Source organism: Gorilla gorilla, chromosome 3 (genome assembly GCF_029281585.2).
Source record: "Gorilla gorilla gorilla isolate KB3781 chromosome 3, NHGRI_mGorGor1-v2.1_pri, whole genome shotgun sequence".
Classification (NCBI taxonomy): Eukaryota; Metazoa; Chordata; class Mammalia; order Primates; family Hominidae; genus Gorilla; species Gorilla gorilla.
Window position 1 is genome coordinate 155,644,052 of NC_073227.2, and position 11,978 is coordinate 155,656,029.

The following is an 11,978-nucleotide window of genomic DNA, read 5'->3' on the forward strand; positions in this document are numbered from 1 at the left end:
CTATATGAGTGCTTGATTTCCACCTGGGGTCATTTTATTTCATTTTGAAAAAAAATTGCTAAGTATTAATTTTAGTGTAAGTTATTTAGTAATGAATCTATAACTGTTTGGTTTACAATGGTATTTATTTCTTTTCATTTTCTAAAAAACATTTTTTTCTGGCTGTACAATTTTAAATTGAAGAGGTGTACTCCTCTTCCTCAGCACCTTAAAGACATTTTTTTTTTATGTCTTTTGCCTTAGGTTCTTTCCAAAAAGAATTATTTGGTCATATTCATCTTTCATTTCTAGTATATAATGTGCCTTTTTTCCCTTTAATTTCTTTTTAGATTTTTCTCTTTTCCATGTATTTATAGTAATTTGATTAGGATTTAATTTGATTTTTGTTCCTGAAATACAGAACAATTCATGAATTTATATCATTCTTGTGTAGGGGCTATGCTGATCTTCTCTGTATCTTTCCAAATTTAGTATATGTGCTACTGAAGCAAGCACTTGATTTAATTTTCTTTTTATATTACCTGAGATTTAGTGGCCATTCTATTTTTTAAATTTAATTTCTCATTTTTAATTTTTATGTGTACATAGTAGGTGTATATATTTATGGGGTACATGTGATGGTTTTATGCAGGAATATAATGTGCAATAACCATATCAGAGAAATTGAGGTATTTACCACCCCAAGCATTTATTATTTCTTCGTTACAAGAGCATTCCATTTCTGCTATTTTAGCTATTTAAAAATATATCATAAATTATTTTTGACTGTAGTCAACCTGTTGTGCTACCAAGTACTAGATCTTACTCATTCTAACTATGTTTTTATACCCATCAACAATCCACACTTTTTCCCTCCCTCTCCACTAACCTTTGCACTCTTTGATTGATTTCAATCAATTTGATTGATTTGACTTCATTGATTGATTTGCATATGTTAGATCATTCTTTCATTCCTGGGATGAATTCTACTTCGTCATGATGAATGATCATTTTAATATGTTGTTGAATTCAATTTGCTAGTGTTTTGTTTAGAAATTTTGCATCAATGTTCATCAGATACTGGCCTGTAGTTTTGTTTTGTTCTTCTTATGTCTTTGTTTGATTTTTGATGTCAGTAATACTGTCCTCCTAAAATGAGTTTTGAAGTATTCCCTAATCTTATATATCTTGCAATAGTTTGAGTAGGATTGGTATTAGTTCTTCCTTAAATGTTTGATAAAATTCAGCAGTGAAACCATCAGATCTCGTTACTGGCAGCAAATCGTTACCCATACAGATCTGCAGCAACTTCAATTATTTCTTCCTCAGAAGAAAGACTCAGAAGGAGAAACCAAAACATGTTTTAGAGCAGGAGTGTAAGTTTATTAAAAAGTTGTAGAGCAGGAATAAAAGGAAGTAAAGTACCCTTGGAAGAAGGCCAAGTGGGCAACTTGAGAGATCAAGAGCACAGTTTGACCTTTTGACTTGGGGTTTTATACGTTGGCATACTTCCAAGATCCTGCATTACTTCTCTGATTCTTCCCTTGGCATGGGCTGTCTGCATGTTCAGTGGCCTGCTAGCACTTGTGTGGAGAGCATGTTCAGTGTGTTTGCTGGAGTTGTACACATGCTTACTTGAAGCGTTCTTCACTTGCTGGTCTAAAATTCCTAGAGGAAGGTAATGATACCATTTAAACTCCATCACTTTGCCTCTTAATGATCATGCTTGAGCCCACTCGCCCAACTCCTAAGATCTTATTAGGAAGCTGCTGATCACCAGTTTCGGGTGTTTTCTCTCTACTGGGAGACTGCCCTTCCCTGGTGCTGCTAGTAAGCAATCATTATTTTAGAGAGAGAGTTAACAACTGCTGGACCATCATCTGATGGTCACCTGACATTTCTGGTGGTTGAGTGGGGAGCCCTCCTGCCCTGCTCATGCCTTACTAGCTACGTACTATAACAATCCAGGCTTTTCTTTGGTGGAAAACTTCTTACTAAATTTGATCTTGTTTTTTGTTTTTGGTCTCTTCAGGTTTTCGATTTCTTCATAGTTCAATCTTAGTAGATTGTATGTGTCTGATAATTTATCTATTTTTTCTAGGTTCTCCAATTTATTGGTACATAGTTGCTCATGGAAGTCTTTAATAATCCTTTGAATTTCTGCTATATCAGTTGTAATGTCTCCTTTTTCATCTTTGATTTATCTACATAGGTCTTCTCCTTTTCTTAATTAGTCTGGCTAAAGGTTTGTCATTTTTGTTTATATTTTCAAAAAAACAAACTTTTTTTGTCTTCTTTATCTTTTATTATTTTTTATTTCAATTTCATTTATTTCTGCACTTATTCTTACTATTTTCTTTTCCCAATTTTGAGTTTGGTTTGCTCTTGTTTTTCTACTTCTTTAAGATGCATTGTTGGATTGTTTGAAGTTTTTCTCTTTTTTTATGTAGGCACTTATTGCTATAAACTATCCACTTAATACTAGTTTTGCTATGTCCCATAGGTTTTGGCATATTGTGTTTTCATTTTCATTTTTTTCCAGAAATTTTTAAATTCCCTTTTTAATTTCTTCATTTGCTCATTGATCATTCAAGATCATATTGTTTAATTTCTACATCATTGTAGAGTTTCAAAAGTTTTTTCCTTACTGATTTCTAATTTTATTTCATTGCGTTCAGAGAAGATGCCTAATACGGTGTAAACTTTTTTCATTTCTAAAAAACTTGTTTTATGGCCTCACTTGTGGTCTATCCTTGAGAATTATCCATGGGCTAAGAGAAGAATATGTATTTTGTAGCTGTTGAATGAAATTTTCTGTCAATATTTATTGGGACTATTTGATCTATGTTGCAGATTAAGCCCAATGTTTCTTTGCTAATTTCCTGTCTGGATGAACTGCACAGTGCCTAAAATAGGACGTTGAGGTCTCCACTCATTATTGTATTTGGGTCTGTCTCTCACTTTAGATCGAATAATATTTGCTTTATATACCTTGGTGTTCCAGTTTTGGGAGAAGATATATTTATAACTGTGATATCCTCCTGCAGAATTATCTCCTTTATCATTACATAATGAACCTCTTTGTCTTTCTATACTTTATGTTTGAAATATATTTTATCTTTTATAATATAGCTACTCCGGTTTTTTTTTTATTTCCATTAGCATGGATTATCTTTTTCCTTCCCTTTATTTTTACTCTGTGTATGTATTTATGGGTGAAGTGAGTTTCTTGTAGACTTTTATCCATTCAACTACTCTATATCTTTTAAATGAAGAATTTAGTCCATTTACATTCAATGTTATTATTGATAAGTAAGGACCTACTCCTGCCATTTTGTTATTTGTTTTCTGGTCTTTTCTTCCTTCCATTCTTCTCCTTTTTCTGTCCTCCTTTGTGTAAGTCATTTTCCTTGCTTTCTATTTTCTGTATATCTGTTTCACATTTTTTTGATTTGAGGTTACCATGAGGCTTGAAAATAACATCGTAAACCAATCATTTTAAACAACTTAGCTGTGACTGCAAAACAAGAAAAGAGAAAACTAATAAAAATTCTACACCTTATTCCCCGAATCTTGTACTTTTGGTGGTTGGATTTATATTTTTATACTGTTTATATTTTTAAAAGGCGTTTGTAGTTAGTATTTTTGCAGGTTTATCTTTTAGTCTTTCTATTCAAAATATAAGTGGTTTACACACCATAATTATAGTTTTAGACTATTCTGTATTTGTATACTTACTGTTACCAGTGAGTTTTGTATCTTCTGATAATTTCTTATTGCTCATTAACACTCTTTTTATTTTAGATTAAAGAGCACCCTTTCAGATTTCTTATAGGTTAAGTCTGGTGTTGAAAAAAATCCCTCAGTTTTTGTTTCTTGGAGAAAGTATTTATTTTTCTTTCATGTTTAAATGATATTTTCACTGAATGTAATAATTTATGATATATTATCTTGTGATTCAGCACTTTGAATATGTCATGTCCCTCTCTCTTGGACTCTAAGGTTTCCACTTAGAAGTCTACTGCCCGAATTTTTGGAGCTTATTAATACGTTCCCCTTTTTTTTTCTCTTGCTGCTTTTAGAATCCTTTTCTTATCCTTGACCTTTAGGAGTATGGTTATTAAATGTCTTGAGGTAGTCTTATTTGGGTGAAATCTGCTTGGTGATCTGTGACCTTCTTATAATTAATTATCGATATGTTTCTGTAGGTTTGGAAAGTTCTCTGCTATTCTTTGAATAAACTTTTCACCCCAATCCTTCTGTCTATCTCCTTTTGAGGCCAACACATTTTATATTTTCTCTTTTGAGGCTATTTTCTAGATCTTGTAGGCATGTTGCAGTCTTATTCTTTTTTTTCTCCTCTCACTTTTTCATATAAGTTGTCTTCAGTCTCACTCTTCAGTCTCATTCTTCTGCTTTATCAGTTCTGCTGTTGAAAGTCTTTGGTACATTTATAAATTTGTCAAATTTTTCAGCTCCAGAATTTCTGCTTGATTTTTTTTATTATTTCAAACTCTTAATTAAATTTCTCAGATAGGATTTTGAATTCCTTCTCTGTGCTTTCTTGAAGTTCACTGAGTGTGCTCGAAACAGCTATTGTGAATTCTCTGTCTGAAAGGTCACATATCTGTCACTCCAGAATTTGTCACTGTTGCCTTATTTAGTTCATTTGGTGAGATCATATTTCCCTGGATGTTCTTGATGTTTGTCAATTTTCATAAATGTCTGGGCATTAAAGAGTTCAATAATCTAATCTTTTCATCTGGGCTTGTCTGTGCCTGTCCTTGAGGAGGCTTTCCAAGTCTTCAAAGGCAATGGAGTGTTTTGATGTCAGTCTTTGGTCACTGCACTCAGATCTCCACTGGAGGCACTCTAAACCCTGTAACGCTGTGACTCTTGCAAACTCAAAACAGAGGTATTGCTTTGGTGAGCTTGGGTAAGGTCCAGGAGAATTTCCTGGAATACAAGGCAGAGTCTCTTGTTCTCTTTCCTCACTATTCTCCAAACAAATGGAGGCTCTTTCTGTCTATGCTAGGCTGCTTGGAGTTTGGGGAAGGGGTAACGTGAGCACTCCTGTGACCACCACAGTTGGAATTGTGCTGAATCATAGCTAAATCTAGTACAGTACTGGGTTATGCCCAAGGCTTGTGGCAACTACTGCTTGGCTACTGCTGGTGTTTATTTAGGGCGTGAGAGCTATTTAGTCATCAGATGGTGAATCCTGCCAGGACTGCCCTTTTAGGGCAGAGGGTGGTCTTCTGGTCTAGCATAGGTCAGAAATGTCATCCAGGAGGTAGAGCCTGGAATTTGGGGCTTCAGGACTTTGGTGCTTTTGTTTGACTGTAGCTGAGCTGGCATCCAAGTTGTAAGACAAAGTCTTCTTTACTATTTCTTTTCCTTTCTGCAGGCAATAGAAGTCTCTTCCCAAGTTACACTGCCTAGAGCTGGGGTACAGGTGATGCAGGCACACCCTTGGCTACCCCTGCTTGTGTCTCACTGGGTGGTGTGCAACCCGAGTCTACCAGATCTGAACCCAGTGCAGCACCGGGGATTGCCCAAGGACTGCAGTTCTTGTGGCCTATAGTGCCTTTCGAATTTATTCAGGACCCCGAGCACTTTAGTTTGCTGGTGGTAGGGCTAGCCAGAACTCAGTATTCTACTGCTGGAGTGGAAAATTCTTCTCTGGATGGAGCTAGTCTAAATGCTCCCTTCATGGGCACTGGCTAAATTCTGCCCTGTGTTATGTTCCACTGTGACAGAATATCATTGATTTCCAATGCAAGGTCCTGTAATCACTCTGCTCTCTGTCCCCCGAACAAAGAGATTCTCTCTCCACATACCATGCTGCAAAGAGGATGGGAGAGGCATGGTGTATGAAATACAAAATTGTCATTCCTGTTCTATTCAGTGCCCTTTTCCATGATTCGATATTAAAACTAGGTACTGTGATCACTCATCTGATTTTTGGTTCTTATGGAGATGCTCATGTTTGCATGAATTTTGGAAACATTTAGTGCGTCATTTCTTAAATATAGATATTCTTTTTGTGGGGTGGGAACAGAGTCTCACTCTCACAATGTTGTAGGAACACACTTGAAAATAATAAGAGCCACCTGTGACAAACCCACAGACATTATACTAACTAGGTGAAAGTTGGAAGCATTCCCTTTGAGAAATGGAATAAGACAAAGGATACCTATTCACACCACTCCTATTTACCACAGTACTGTTCCTAGTACTGAAAGTGCTAGCCAGATAAATCAGGCAAAAGAAATAAGTAAAAGTATCAAAATAGGAAAGAAGAAGTCAAACTATTTCTGTTCGTGGATGATATAAACATATGCCTGGAAAATAGTAAAGACTCTGCCAAAAGTCTCCTGGTATGGATTTAAAATGACTTCAGTAAAGTTTCAGGATACAAAATCAATGTATAAAAATCAATAGCATTTCTATACACTAATCATGTTCAAGCTGAAAGTCAAATCAAGAATGCAATCCCATTTACAATAGCAACAAAAAAATTTAAAAACCTAGTAATATATCTAATCAAGGAGGTAAAAGAGCTCCACAAGAAGAATTACAAAACACTGCTAAAATAAATTAGGAATGACACAAATAAATGAAAAAAATATTCCATTATCATGGATTGGAAGAATCAATACCATTAAAATGGCCATAGTGCTCAAAGCTAATCACAGATTAAATGCTATCCCTATCAAACTGCCAATGTCATTTTTCAACACAACTAGAAAAATCTATTCAAAAATTCATATGGAACTGAAAAAGAGCCTGAATAGCCAAAGCAATCCTAATCAAACATAAAAAAAGCTGGATGCATAACATTACATGACTTCAAACTATACTGTAAGGCTATAGTAACTAAAACATCATGGTAATACATGTGGACCAATGAAACAGAATAGAGAACCCAGATATAAAGCCACAAACCTACATCTATCTGATCTTTGACAAAGTCAACAAAAATAAGCAATGGAAAAAGGAGTTTCTATTCAGTAAATGGTTCTGGGGCAACTGGCTAGCCATATGCAGAAGAATGAAACTGGACCCCTATCTTCACCATATACAAGAATTAACTTTAAAGGATTAAAATTAGAAATGTAAGCATCCTAAACAAAAAATCTAGGAAACACCATTCTGGACATTAGCCTGGCAAATAATTTATCACTAAGTCCTCAAAACGAAGCAAAAATTGACAAATTGGACGGAATTAAATTAAAAAGTTTCTGCACATCAAAAGAAACTATCAACAGAACAAAAAAACAAACTATAGAATGGGAGAAAGTATTCACAACCTATGCTTTCAAAATGTCTAATATCCAGAATTTATAAAGAATGAACAATGGAATAAGCAAAAAACTAATAGTCACATTAAAAGTGGACAATAGCCATGAACAGATACTTTTCAAAGGAAGAGATACAAGCAGCCAACAAACATATGAAAAATGCTCCACATCACTTGTTAATAAAGAAATGCAAATCAAAACTACAGAGAGATACCATCTCACACCAGTCGGAATAGCTATTATTGAAAAGTCAGAACCAACAGATGTTGGCAGGACTGCAGAGAAATGGGAATGCTTTTACATTGTTGATGAGAATGTAAATTATTTCAGCCACCGTGGAAAGCAGCTTGGAGGTTTCTCAAAGAACTTAGAACTTCCATTCCATTCGTCAATCCCATTACTGGGTATATATCCAATAGAAAACAAATCATTCTACCAAAAAGACATATGTATTCACATGTTTATTGTAGCACTATTCATAGTAGCAAAGACATGGAATCAAACTAGATGCCCTTCAATGGTGGATTGGATAAAGAAAATGTGATACTTATACACCATAAACACTACACATTCATAAAACATGAACAAAATTATGTCCTTTACAACATGGATGAAGCTGGAGGCCATTATTAAGTGAAATAATGCAGGAACAGAAAGCCAGATACTACATGTTCTCACTTATAAATTGGAGCTAAACATTGGGTACTCATGGACATAAAAATGGCAAGAATAGAAACTCGGGACTACAAGAGGGGGAGGGAAGAGATGAAGGGTTGAAAAAGAAACTCCTGGGCACTATGCTTAGTACCGGGATGGTAGGATCATTTGTACCCCCAAACCTCAGCATTACACAATACAAACAGATAATAAACTTGCACATGTACTCCTTGAATCTAAAAGTTAAAATTTATTTTAATGAAATAAATAAAATAAAAAGGAATATAATTGAAAAAGTAGACTATGTTGCTAAATGATAAATTTCTATGCTACATAATTCCAGAAATTTGCAAACTTCTATCTCCTCATTAATTATTCAACGAGTGCTGGTATTATTGCTATTTCAATAGCTGCTAAGATTTCAGTACCATCAAATAACTGTCAGCTTCTAATGAACTCAGTTACTATGTTGGCAGATCAAAATGATCTACAGTATCTCAAATTGGAACATAACTTTCTCTTGACTATTTCCTAATCTCAGCATGTTGTTATTATCAACTAACAGCCAAGATATCCCATCAAGATATAAAAAGAAAGTTGTGTTAATTATGCAGGCACAGTGTTGCAATACGTCACTGACCTTTTCAAAATTCTTTTTTTTTGTCAGTGTTTCATAAACCATTTCGGCAAAGACATAAAAAATAAACAACAAAAGGTCATTGTTTTAGGCTATTTTTCATAAATGATTAAAGGAAAAAAACTTAGTTCTGCATTTTTGCAATATTTTACAAATAACATTTTTCAGGTAAAGTTTTTTGATGATTTTGTGTTATGTGCAAAGCTATTTAATATATACAGAATAACACAGGCTCAGTTCTAAAGCCCTTTGAATCAGCCACTAGGATAATATAAACCTTTGATGGGTTTATATCTTAAAAGAAATTGGCCCTTTCTGTTTAATGTGAGAATATAGATTTTTTGGAACAGATTTTGAATTTTTCGTTAATGATTTTGCAAAATGTAGATGAATAATTTTCTTGGAAGTTTTTAAGGAAGCAATTTTTTGCTAATTTTACAGATTAGCTAATAATAAAATATATTAATATGTTTTATCTCTATATAAATGTAAATACACATTTCAGCTGGGCGTGGTGGTTCATGCCTGTAATCCCAGCACTTTGGGAGGCCAGGATGGGTGGATCACGAGTCAGGAGTTCGAGACCAGCCTGACCAACATGGTGAAACCCCATCTCTACTAAAGATACAAAAAATTAGCTGGGTTTGGTGGTGCATGCCTGTAACCCCAGCTACTCAGGAGGCTGAGGCAGGAGAATCACTTGAACCCAGGAGGCAGAGGTTGCAGTGAACCAAGATCATGCCATTGAACTCCAGCCTTGGCAACAGAGCGGGACTCTGTCTCAAAAAAAAAAAAAAAAAAAAAATTTCTATGTAAAATCCTTGATTCAATAAATACTTATTGAATGTCAGGTAACAGTCAGGCACTTTTCTTGGCCCTGGAGATATTGTAGTGGGGAAGGGATAACAAAATTATGGCATATTAGAATTAATTCTAATGTTGAGGACCAAAAATGTATGTATGTATGAATTTATTATTTGTTATAATTTGATTGCCATATATTTATTGAGATCATATCTATTTATCATATAAATTTTTCTTGGTTAATTTGGGTTTTTATATATTTTAATGCATATATTTTTTGTTTTACATATATAAATGAAAGAATGAGTAAAAAATATATACATTAAAATATGTAAAAGTCCAAAGGAACTGAAAGAAGATATTTCAAACAGGAGTGAACAGCATGCACAAATACTCTGAAGCGAAAAGGTATTTACCTGGAGAAACTGCACAGAGACTGATAGAGCTGACAGTGTGTCGGGTGGGTAGCACAGTAGATGACTTCAGGGAAGTCATGGGGGTCAGATTACACAGGGCCTTGTAATTCAGAGAAAGAACTTTGACTTCTATTCTGATACAATCTGATGTATATTTTAATAGGATCAATCAAATGCTATGTTGAAAATATAAGAAATGTAGTCAAGGATACAAACAATAGTAATAATTACAATAACAGAAGACAGTGATAAAACTGTGGTGTGGGCTAGAATAGTGACAGATGGTCAAATTCAGAATGTTTGTTTAAGGAAGAGCCTACAGGATTTAAATAACATATGAGCAAAGTACAGTGGCTTACTATGAAGATATCTAGGAAAAGTGTATTCCAAACTGAGGGGATTCTAATTGTCAGTGCCTTGAGTTGGGAATATACCTGGAGTGAAGGAGCAGCAAGGAAGATACTGTGGCTAGAAAAGAGTGAATGTCTTAATTATAAGGAACTTAGGAGGAGGAGAGTGCAGAGAACATGAGCCAGGGTAGACAGAGCAGGGTCTGATGTGGGAGAGAAAGAAAGAAGTTAAAGATAACAAGGTTTAGGAACGTGAGTAACAAGACAAATTTAGTTGGTAGAAACTGAAATTAGTAAGGCTGGAAGTGGTGCTGGTTTGGGGGAGAATATCAGCTCACTTTGCATATGCTAAGTTTAAACTGTGGAGGTGTCAATTACACAGTTAGATATTCTTGTCTAACGATTTCATAAGGGAGAATTGGTCTGACAATACAGATACATGGTTTATCAGCATTTAGTCAAGATCATTCTGGGAGTAGGATGGGAAGACAAGTGGCTCCTGGAGTGAGCCCCGAGCTTTTGATTACTTAGGAAAAAAAAAAAAAAAAAGCAACCAGGAAAATAAACCAAATAAATCCTGATCTATTATGTGAAGACAGTAACACAAGATTATTCCCTAATTCTAGTGCTTTGATATATTTTTAAGTGACAAGTTAGAGATGCAGTTTTCTATCCTATTTCAGAAAGTGTTTTTAGGACATATAAAACTATTTGAGTAAAATATTTTAAGAATAAATTTGTTCTTATATTTTCTGAAAAAATAAATGAGGAAGTAAAAAAAAAGAAGTTACCTATAGGTTTGGGAAGTGAAGGGGAAATAGGAAACGGTGCAGGACTTCTAAAGGGAGACTTTTTAAATAGTATTTCTGAATTTGGAAAAAGATAAATATATGATCCATTCAAAAATAAAACAAACATTTTAGAACCATAACTATATTCTTAATGTTAACAATAGCTGATTTTTCAACACTTGTTTTCCAATTACTTTTAGGCCTAAAAATAAAATTTACCAATTTAAAAGAAAGTCTGCATAAAGTAGTACTGACTACTAGTTGATTTGAAGTTTAAATGATTTCTCACATTTTTCTACACTGTATGTTCAACATTTTAAAATGTATACATTTGAAGATGTTTTAGCAACTTCCTTTTATTCTCTACCAAGAAAAATCCAGTTATATTTTCCAGTCATGTATTTTCTATTAGTTTTACTGTCTTTAAAGGGTAGTAGAAACACATTTTAAATGCTTGACCTTTTCTGTGTGAGGTTATTTTAAAGTTAACAGACCTTCCGTTTCTGTTTTGCATGCTTTCCACATTTATAAGCTTACTGCTAACTATTTTGTTGTTTAAATGAAAGACTGTGCTGACAATTAAATGGAGGTTCATGCATGCTTCACTGCCACATCTTATTACCATCGACATAGAAGAAGCAGAACGCTGAAATCACTGGTTTTAGCCTGCATCTGCATGGCCTTATTATACCTACCAAGGTGAAAATGTCAGCTTTAAAGAATGTAATTATATAACTTAAACTGCAGTGGTGGCAAGGTTAAATTCTTGCTTTACTGATCTTAAAACAAACCGTAGTTTCTAGGTCTGGAAGTGCCTTTTGTTTATAAATTTGACCTCTCACTTTCATTCCCTCTGCTGTTTTTCTTCAATAAGGTTTTCAACATAGGTGTTAATTCAATATAGATTTTTGAACTTTTTCTACTTCACTCTGTTTAAATACATACTATTTCCAACAATGAGAAGGCATACAGCATACATATTATTGTACGGGACTCTTCCTATCTGGAAAGTTCAAGTGTAAAATACACTTTAAGATGCT

General features: G+C 34.3%; 1 non-coding gene across 1 annotated transcript; it reads right to left on the minus strand.

Moving 5' to 3' along the window:
• Nucleotides 1-390: 390 nt before the first annotated feature.
• On the minus strand, nt 391-495 carry LOC115934400 (U6 spliceosomal RNA). Its single transcript, XR_004070209.1, has one exon. It is a non-coding gene; the product is annotated as a U6 spliceosomal RNA (small nuclear RNA).
• Between the last annotated feature and the right edge of the window lie 11,483 nt (nt 496-11,978).